We start from the raw sequence: 11,067 nt of genomic DNA, 5'->3' as shown, positions 1-11,067 counted from the left end.
CCCGAGGGAAAGCATTAGGCTAATAGCTCCCTGAGCCAGTCAGGTGCTGCTGCCTGAATCTTGCGGTGTGAAGGGCACACGTTCCTTTCACAGCCAGCGGTGTACACACGTGGCTAAACAGATGCAATAAGCTAAGCACAATTCTTAAAGACGACAGGTGTGAACTGGACGGGGCGGACACGGGGCGTACGTGGATGGAGCACTGCCTGCATCTGCCACAGCGGTGACTCCTACATTTGGAGCACAGGAAAGAAATCTCAAGGTCCAAATCAGGAGCAGAAGAAGACGGAGCACGAACAAGGAACTCAGGACCACGAGGGGTGCACCCACACACTGAGACAATGGGGATGTTCTATCGGGAACTCACCAAGGTCAGCTGGCCTGGGTCTGAAAAAGCATGGGATAAATCCGGACTACCTACATTTGAATGCTTAGTCATCAGCATGGGCTGATGGAGAAGAACTAGAAGGTGTGACCTTGCAGGAGTGGGTGGGGTTAGAAGAGGTGTGACCTTGGAGGAGTGGGTGGGACCTTCTTGGAGGAGGTGTGTCACTGGGTAGGAGCTTTGAGGTTCAAAAGCCCACACCAGGCCCAGTCTCTCTCTGTGCCTGCTTTTCTTTTCTTTTCTTTTCTTTTTTTTTTTTTTTTTTTTGTCGCTTTTGCATGGGATGGGAGTAAGGTATTCATATGCCATTGGGCAAAGAATATTCTATTGTGGAAACACAATCTCATCTATTGAACATGGAGCCTTGAGAAGGATACAAATACAGTGGGGAGTGCTCACCCAGTGAGCAAGAGCAGCTATCCATCCTGACCCTCAGTGTGGTCACAAATATTACAGTCAGATCATGATAATCTTACTACAGCACTTTCTAGTCCCAATTTAAGACTGGGGAAACCCTGAAAAAAGTATGTGGAAATATTTTAATTCATATGAATATAAGTAATAAGAATGAATCATTTTGTGTCAACTGGGAGGGGTAGATACCACGTTTTAGGTTAAATATAGAATTTCAAAAATAGATATAATTTTCTATAGCCCTAATAACAGACAGGGAAGAACAGACTGTTATTCAATGAACTGTAATTTAAGGAGTTGAGCAGTGTGTTTGTCCTTTCAAGCTAATTTTATTATGTAAAATATTATTCAACTAGTATGACTTTTATCTTTCTAAAGCATTTTTGGTTCCATGGTAGCCAGTTTATTATGTCTTTAATTTAGGTGGTCATGTTCTAAAATTAGAAGCCATCATTTGGGGTTTCAAAAATCCAAAAGGTTTAGGTTTTTGATTGTAGATTTGTTTAACTGCATGATTTTTTTTTTGCTTAACTTTTCTCCTAATAAAGAAAAAAGACTCTTGAAAAATAAAAGATGAGCATCGTCCCCCAAAGCTGTACATAATTAATGGAAAGCGTTTGCCCATGGTTTCTATCTACTGACTCCTTCTTATCAGTTAATACTTTACGAGAGATTTACAGACACAGCAATAAGGTAAGTCATTGGGGGAATGCTGATAGAAAGAAAAAGAACTAAGGATTATAGGAGAAAAGAATGTCGAAATAGAGCTACTCAGAAAAGAATATAAAGAACAACCATGTTTTAAAATTTACCAAGCCCTAGCCTCAGTCATTTTAGGACAAGCACAAACCACTCATGGTCTATCTGGAGGTCTATCGATTTCCAGTTTCTAGTTTAGAATCACAGTAATTAAAGTGAAAAACAGCCTGGCAATCTTGTGGAACACTTCCTCTCCCATAAGTAGGAAAACCGGGGCTCAGCAAGGCATCAGGATGAACCTTGATGCCATCCAGAAAGATCTTCAGCTTTCATATTCGCCATTTGCTCCAAAGTTCAGAATCCCTGTCTCTCTCCTCCAGTGTTTCCATAGATGTTTTCCCCTAATAGAAAACTCAAACTCTTTTCTATGAGCCCTTCTTTTTGATTGTTTTTATTTTTGTGTTTATTTTTCCATTCTCTCCATTGTCTGAGTCAGACAGTAGGGACTTACAGAACTATTGTGTTCTCGTCGGGGACACTCATAGAATAATCCTTTTAATGTACCCTGATATAAAATCATGAAAATTAAGAACAAGATAATGCTAGGCTTCTATTTGTCCTATTGTTGAGATGATAAAAATATTTTAGTATTTGATATATATGCCATATATAGGCTATATATGCTAAATACATATTCAACACATGTATCTAAATTATTTGTGATAACAAAGAACTCAGCAGATCAGAATCTTTGATGGATTAATGGAAGGTAAATAGAAGATAGAACCGTCTTTTTGGAGAAGTCAGAAAAGAGAGACTTGTAGAAGATGGTACAGTGTCAAACCAGCATTTCCCCAAGGAAGCTGTGGAAACCACCAGAATCAGAATGATCAAAGCACAGAGAAGAAGGGCCCTTGGGTGACTCTCTGAACCTTTATTTGAGACCCATTTTTGTCACAGTTGGCAGAAGCAGGGTCTGCATAGGATTGTTTAATATACAAGGGGAGTTTCCTCTCCCTTGGAGAGTCCCTTGTGTGGGCAGGGTCTGGAGAAATGGGATAAAGAGCCTGAGCTGTCATGGAAGAGCGAAGAGGAAATAATGGAGAATCACTGGTCCCCATTTCTTCAGGACAAGCTTGGACAGCTTTGGAATGGGTTGGTTTAACAAGCAACGTACAACAGCTAATAGGTCTGGGACCCAGCCCCTCAACAAAATTATTTTTATGGAAAGTCTCTTCGAACTGATCCTTTCCCCAAATACCCAAGGACAGCCTCTATCTTCACAGTTTATATTCACTGGCTAAAGGAGGGCTTCATTTGATCTGATGAGATCTATTCTAATGATATCTCTTGATGAGGATACCAGTTATAAATATAAATAACAATCTCAAACCACAAAGTTACTGAAAAACATTCAGGATAAAATGAGTCATCTAAAATATTGGGGAAACCCAAAGTCTTTGAGAGGCAGAAATAGAAAACTTCCACCCACATCTATACACACCCTAATGTAACTTGAGAACATTAAGGGAAAATATACTGATCGTTACTCAAGAAGCAAGATCAGAGCTTTCATGACGGCTTCCACTGAAATAAAATCTGTAGCCTTGGGTGTTCTCTAACAGTATAGAATTATCAAAGTTTTGAAAGAAAAGTCTGGAATTTAAGGTATTTTTAGTCAATTGAGTTAACTCATGTAGAAAGGTGAAAAGACATTTCAGATCCACAGCGTCTTAGAAAGTTTAATAGCTATGAGTCATTTCTAAAAATCTTGCTGAAGGTTGAATTTTGGTTGACAGAATAAATCCAAGACAAATAGGTATCCTATTGAAACAATGGTATATACACAGCAAGGGGTGGCTTTGCTATAACTGATGACTGAGTAGTATCAGGACAAGGACATGCTATGTGTCTTGTGTGCTTGAGGGTAGATGTAGACATCAGCTACATTACGTATTATAATTACTTTAATGTGTGTATGTTCATGTGTGGGGTGCACATATGTATGTGGTACATGTGTGCTCATGTATGCATATGAATGAAGAAGTGAGAAGACCGTGGGTCTTGTTCTTTCTTTGGTTTGAGATTTGGTCTCTCTCTGGCTTTTAACGTCACCGGATCTTCTAGACTGGCTCAGCCCTTGAATTCCAGGGATCCACCTTCCTCTGCCTCCCATCTCACCAACACTGGCGTCACTAATGTCCAGCACTGGGTCCATGTTTCTCTCCAGGGCCTAAGCATGCAGACTCAGGTCCTTACACTCATGAGCCAAGAGTTTTATTGACTAAGTTATAGCTCCTGCCCCCAAATTACTTTTCAACTGGGAAAAGCAAAACAAAACAAACAGAAACATTTATGGGCAAAATTTGGGGAATGCTTAGAAGACAACCAGACAAACCAGTTGGGGAATTCTGAGACTGCAGTTTAGAAGAAGGAACACCTGAACCCAAGCCTAAAAGGAGAGGCGCGTGGTGAATTGCATGAGAGGAGCGATATAGGATTCTCCAAACAAATGTCTCAGTGTTACAGAATTGTGAAATACCTTGAGTTACTCAAAACAGAGTTCAGTAGTGAATGAGGGGTGCATGATCTGAGATGCACCTACAAAAAAAAAATTTTATCTTCATTTTCTCCAAAGCACCAGGGGAGAATGTCCGCTGATTTCCTAATTGTGTTTTCTTCGGTATCTGCACCTCCCAGCTTGTTCGCCTCGTGACTCACTCCTGGAAACGAAGGCTCAGCACATTCTGACCTGTAAGAAGTTTCCTACTGTTTCTACATTGAGAAGTTGTCTTGGCGTCCAAGAGCCTCATGCATATATTACATAAGGGTACAATGAATCATATGTTAATTTGCACATTTTAAAATTAGGTGGATGGAAAAAATCATAAAGAAGTGAATATTTTAAAATATCATGGCAGACATTATGGGATGCCACTAGGGATCCTGATAGCAGGTTGCTGGGAAGTAAGTGTGATCTTGGCTTATCGGCCAGACCAGAGTCGTGATAAACCAACTGGACGAGAAACAGGCAAACATCCTCAGATATCCAATACAGGTTTCATGTCTTTAGCAGGAAGACATTTGCTGATGAGTCATCCTAATCAGTAAATTATTCTACTTGTTAGCATTCCATTACTTAAGCTCACTTGTAGATGTGAACAAACCTACCTGGCGTATGGAAACACAGACACATAGCCAACCACAGCTCTTTGCAGCACTTACTCAGAGCCAGAAACTGCTGAATGGCAACATGAAGCCAAAAGTGGCAGCCATGTTTTAACCATTTAACATTTTATAACAAAAACAAAGTTTTGAAATATACTTGAAAAATTATTTTATGGAACCAAATGTTACGTATTCATTACTGGCAATGTTCCTATTTGTTAATGAAGTTAGTTCTTTAACCATCCAATGCAAGTATATCATGCATTCTAGACAGTAATCTGTTTCCTCCCTTTATTATCTCCCTCTCAGCACCGAACTTGTGGCTTTTCCAGAGTCTTGACTTTTGGTTTGGTTTTGTCACCATAAAAGGACTCATTGGTTTAAATACAGTTACAAGAGGGAGGATCTATCCTGCACAAAGCAGATGTGGAAGTAAATGAACTGAGCCACATAGAAGAATGCTTAATAATGATAATTTAAAAAAACATACAGGTAACCTATAAACCAAGTGAGTTGTATTCAGGAATATACAAATAATTTATTTTTAAATCCATATTTTCTCAACACATACACACACATACACACACACACATACACACACACACACAGACACATATACACGCATAATGTCAGCAATTGAAGAAAGGCCACAAATTTGAGAGAGAGCAAGAGGATGTGCATCGTTGGGTTTTGAGGGATTAAGCTGAAGGGAGAAAGTGATGTAATTATAATTTCAAAAATTAAAATGTATAAAAATACAAAGAAATTTGCACACACACACACACTAAAATGTGACATATATTTTTTAAAACATTCTTCACCTTATTAGGGGTGTAGTGCTTTTCTGTCTTCTTAAATCATTTAAAACATTCTTGTCTGAAGATAGATCCAGAAATGCTTTTACCGATACCTGCAAAAATTAATGAAAGGGCTTAAAAGCCTCTCAAAAGTTTGATGGCTGTCATATTGTGCCAGGCATCTGTCATACGGCATAAGCGGCACCTGACTTTAAATGGATTACAAAACTGTGTCCATAAAGGATGAGTCAGAAGTCTTACATGGAATAAAGGAGGTACAGGGATTTGAGGGAATTCTTTGAGAAACTGATCTGGAGATAGTATATTAGCTGGGACATTAATTACTGTCCTTTTCATTTTTCCTATGATGTTTTGTCTACTACAGATTTTTTGAAATATATCTGAGACAGAGAACAACTTAATAAGGCTTGGTCTTTGAAGTCTTTCTTTATTGGGGTTACTATCATATGGCTCAGCTTGTCAAAGTCGCTAGCTGATGTATGGTGATATTTTCAGAATATCTTCTGAGTAGAAGAATTAGGAAACAACCCATCTCGAGGCGCAGCAATACCACTTTTGGGTATATAAGCAAAGGATGTTTATTATACCACGAGGATGTGTGCTTGGCTATGTTCATAGCAGCATTGTTTGTCATAGCCAGAACCTGGAACCAACCCAAATGCCCTTCATGATTAAGGAAAATGTGGTACATTTACACAATGGAGTATTACACAACAGAAAAAAATAGTGACATCTTGAAATTTGCAGGCAAATGGGTGGATCTAGAAAACATCATTTTGAGTGAGGTAACCCAGTAAGAACTGAAGTCTTTGGGAAAACTTATTTTATTGAAATCTTTTATATTTACCTACGTTATAATAAAGGTGGAGTCTAATTGATCTTATGTAATGAGGAAACCGACATCTTGATTGTGTTTATATATAAGCATAGGATTTATAATATGAGGGGGAAAAGCAAACAGTAACATAAATTGGACATAAAATGGACACAATTAGATACTAGGAGAGAAGGTAAACTGAGGGGTTACTTTCATTTTGTGATTCTGAAGAGCCCTTTCTAAATAGGTAGAATTAGAGGATGAATCTAATTTGATACAAATAAAGCAGGCAGGGCAGGACACCTTCCAGCAAGAGGGGAGGGCATGTAAGGACCAGTGATATAGCTAGTATGAGGATCTTAAAGAACCAGAGAAAACAGGATAGGATAACACGAAGTAAAGTGAGTAAGACCCGTGTTTCATTTTCTGTTTGTGTGCACAGTAATAGTTACTTGGAAAAGACAATATAGGTTTTTTATTATATTAGACATTTTTCATATATCTATTCATAGAATCTGTCTCTATTTTAAAAGAGAAAGAATAAAATTTACCTCCAAGCCAGCTTGGAGCTCAGTGCTCAGCTCTCTAGATGATTGATCATGACGATCAATATCCTGCAAGCATGCGCTTTCTTCTCTTAGCTCACGCGCCATGGAGTTTATGAAGTAGAATGCAAGCTGGCTGTGGAGATTCTGGGGGTTTCCAACAACTGTTCCAAAGGCCTGTGCATTAGAATAGCTGCAGCTTTGTGATAAAAAGCCAGAGCCTGGGTTGGAAACGGATCTGCCACTCATTAACTGGGAAAATTTAAGCAGATCACCTACACGCTTTGCTTCACAATGTTCTCATTCGAAGTGAGAGGCATAGATGGCAACAGGGCAAACTGTAAGTGGGCATTGCCAGTGTTAATATAGGAATAGCACTTAGAATGCTACACGGATAAAGAACCAGCCACACAAGGGTAGCCTTTGCTATTGTCATATCATCATCATTATTATCTCAACAAATGAATGTATACCTAACCATTTCATATCATCAGAGACTCTGGTTTGTGAGGGTAAATGTCATAGTGTTTATTTTTTCAATTGCTTTAGATTTAGTTAAGATTATGTGATTCTTAGGTTAACAATTTAGCTTTAAACATTTATTTATTTTGATTTTATATGTATAGGTGTTTTGCCTACATGTGTATCTGTGCACCACAAGCCTGCAGTTCTCTCAGAGGCTTGAAGAGGGCATCGGGCCCTCAGGAACTGGAGTTACAGGCTATTAAAAGTCCCTATACTGGTGCTAGATCCCAATTCTAAGATCTTATACCTGCTTAGGCATGTCTCCAGGACTAACAATTTAGCTTTAAAAGGATTTCAGATGAGACTTTTAGCACAACCTCTCCTCTAAGGCCATAGCATAAAGCCTGACCGTAAGCGTGTTGAATTGCTGTGTGAAGAGGTTTTCAAGATGTTAAATAATTAAGAGAGAGACAGGTAGCTATTGTGCTAAGTGGAGGTACACTGTGCTCTCTGTTGGCAGCAGAGATTGTTGGACTCCTTTTCCTGTGCCCCAACAGCCCCTGTTTGGGTGGAAACAAATCTGTATCATTTTCCTAAAAGCAAGGCCACACTACTGAATCCTGACAAGTACCCAGAAGCTGGTCACACTGATGAAGAAGAAAAATCATGAAAGTTCAGGAAGTTTCTGTAGGTACTATCTCTGGTCAAACTATTAATTAAAAGGGGCATTAAACCCGAGGAGATGGCTCTTCAAGGTAAAGCACTTGCTGAGCAATCCCGAGGACAAGAGTTCAGATCTCTATCTCCCATGTGTCTTTATGAGCGTGGTGAGGGCCTGTGCTCTCAGAATGTGGGGTGCAAAGATGGGAATCCTTGAAACAGGCTGGCTAGTTAGACTAGCTGGAGCATACCAGTCCAGGCTCACCATGGGAGACTGCCTCAACATATAAAGTGGATCGTGGTTAAGGAAGACACCCAGTGCCATCCTGTGTCCCATATGCATATGGGCACATATGTGCACACATTTGTACACACACACACACACTGTCTGCTCATATACATATGAGCATGCATGCACACTTTCTGGTCTTCATCCTATAATACACACATAGAATTTCACTTAATCATCTGTTACTCTTATTGGCATTAAATTTTCCAGTAGGAAGAGATTTCTTAATATGTCATGCCAAAAACATGTATCATTGAGCACTTTGAACAATCTAGTAAACATATAATTGCTATCTGCTACAGAGTGGCGAGAGCCTGATGCTATGAGCATCTCCTCTTAGGACTGTGCTCATCTGAACTTCACAGAAAAAAGTTCTCTCATGTGCTGTGCTGTTCATCTTGGTAAGTGGCAGTAAGAGTGTGGGTTTTGGGCTGCCAAGTACAAGTTCTCGATGATTGCCAAGCAAGTTCTGGACTCATTCCTCACTAAAAAGGCTGTCTGCTTTTCCACAGGTTCTAAAGTGATACTCAGAGAGGTGATTTCAGTAACGGTATTGATCTACAAAGGTTTCCTTCTATGGTCTTCTGTAACTTCTGCCATAGGCTCTTTTGAATGGTGAGTTTTCTTTCTCCTCTGAGAGATGAATTCTTTACAAGATTTCTTGCTGTCAGCATTTTTCCCCTTTAAAATTACTTTCCCATCAGTATCTCCATTTGCTTTTCCTCTAGCGCATATAGGAAACGACTTGAATAATGCATACTACTTTTTATACACTTTACAGAACAGCTGTATGATTAAATCATTGATATGTGTTTCTGTTTTAGAAAACAGACCTTCAGAGTTCGCCGGGCGGAAGCTTATCCACAGGAAGTAGCGGAAGTGCTTTCTCTTCCGGTCTCTTTGGCCTCGGCGGCAGAAGCAAGATGACGAAAGGAACGTCATCCTTTGGAAAGCGTCGCAACAAGATGCACACTTGTGTCAACACTGTGGCTCTAAGGCCTACCACCTTCAGAAGTCTACCTGTGGCAAATGCGGCTACCCTGCCAAGCGCAAGAGAAAGTATAACTGGAGTGTCAAAACTAAGAGACGAAACACTACCAGGACTGGGCGGATGAGGCACCTAAAAATTGCCTACCGAATATTCAGACATGGATTTCGTGAAGGGACAACCCCTAATTCCAAGAGGGCAGCTGTTGCAGCGTCCAGTTCATCTTAAGGATTTCAATCTGTCATAAAATAAATGTTTTGGTTTCTGAAAGAAAGAAAGAAAGAAAGAAAGAAAGAAAGAAAGAAAGAAAGAAAGAAAGAAAGAAAGAAAGACCTTCAAAATAAAGGAAACTTCACTTGTAAATACCTACAATTTTATACAGTATCAAAATGCATTTGATGGATCTAAAAGCTACATTCTTAAAGGTAGTAGTCACCAAATCACACCTTCCAAACAGAGAAGTAAAGAACTGAAGTTCCTCTTCCCATTGAGGCCAGCTCATTTCCAGGCTTCCTTCAGTAAGCAGTGGATTGCCCGGCAGTGGTGGCACACACCTTTAATCCCAGCACTCGGGAGGCAGAGGCAGGTGGATCTCTGTGAGGTCAAGTTCAGTGTGGTCTACCTAGTGAGTTCCAGGTCAACCAGGACTGTTTTCACAGAAAAACCCTGTTTTGAAAAACAAACAACAACAACAAAAGCAAAACAGAGGAAAAAATAAAACAAACAGAAAAGAGTGAATTCTGTGAAGCCAAACTGGTTCTGGTGATATGGCTACCTACTGTTTGATATTACTGAATTACTGACATGACCAAGTCAGTGTCTTCTGTGACCATAGTCACTTGACGCATCATCTTTCTGAAAGTGATCCTTTTTAGACTTTTTCTCAAATCTTCATCTTTGCATACAGCCCCATAATTGACAACAAGCCATGGTGTCAGACATGACTGGCTTTTCACTAATGTTTTCCACTCATTTCTGGATTCTTCCAAGAAAGAGGATGTAACTGGCTTCTTCAGAAACAAAATAAAGGCCACTGAAATAGCAGCGACTTTCAAGCTGTTTGCTAAATTTAGCTGCCCAATGCTTTCTACTCAAATTTAAACCATGAACTCTAATTACAGTATGTTAGAACAGGATGGGACCATAAAGGTCATCTAATCTAACTCCCTCCCGCCCATTTTCCCACTAAAAGTGTGGGGGCCCAGACATATGCTGGGATTTCCTCCAGGCCACAGTGCTTATTAACAGTGGAACTTGAACTAAGATCTGCTCAGCCCTGGGGCAGGACTAGCCTAACCAGATCTTGAAGCACAAATATAGCTAATTTTACTGCTGTGGTTTACTGTTGATAGCCATTCATCGATGTGGTGGTCGAGTGTGAAGTAGCAAAGGTGTCTGACTCGTAAGTTGCTACAAAGAAATGACATGATTCTAGAGCCAGGCCCTGCCCCAGCTCTAAAAACTTCCTGCTTTATGTTAATCAATAATGGATGACCCATCCCTGCAATGCTCCAGGGAGCTTAGGCTGCACTTTTGAGCGGCCGGTTAGTAATGTACAGTGGATAGAGCCTCTCTTTTAAATCCCAGGGCAGCGGGGCCTTCAAGGCTAGCACTGCAATTTCAATTAGCCGCTGAGTGAAAGCTTGGCATGTGTATTAGTGAGCAGGGACACAATTAGCTTATTCTTCCTTTCCCAATTGTGTTGAGAGGATTCAGAAGATTGGTGGGGGAATCAAGCAAGGCAGGCATCACTGGATATTGAAGAAGGGAGTTGCTCAAACCTCGACATCTTCACTTGCGCAGGCTGGAATTACAGAGA

At 40.1% G+C, this 11,067-nt stretch overlaps 1 pseudogene; it reads left to right on the top strand.

Moving 5' to 3' along the window:
- Positions 1-9,183: 9,183 nt before the first annotated feature.
- LOC142856724 (large ribosomal subunit protein eL37-like) lies at positions 9,184-9,476 on the top strand (annotated as a pseudogene).
- The last annotated feature ends 1,591 nt before the right edge of the window (positions 9,477-11,067 follow it).

The sequence above is a fragment of the Microtus pennsylvanicus genome, chromosome 9 (genome assembly GCF_037038515.1).
Source record: "Microtus pennsylvanicus isolate mMicPen1 chromosome 9, mMicPen1.hap1, whole genome shotgun sequence".
NCBI classification, from domain to species: domain Eukaryota; kingdom Metazoa; phylum Chordata; class Mammalia; order Rodentia; family Cricetidae; genus Microtus; species Microtus pennsylvanicus.
Note: the sequence above shows the minus strand (reverse complement) of the source record. Positions and strands in the feature narration are given on the sequence as shown.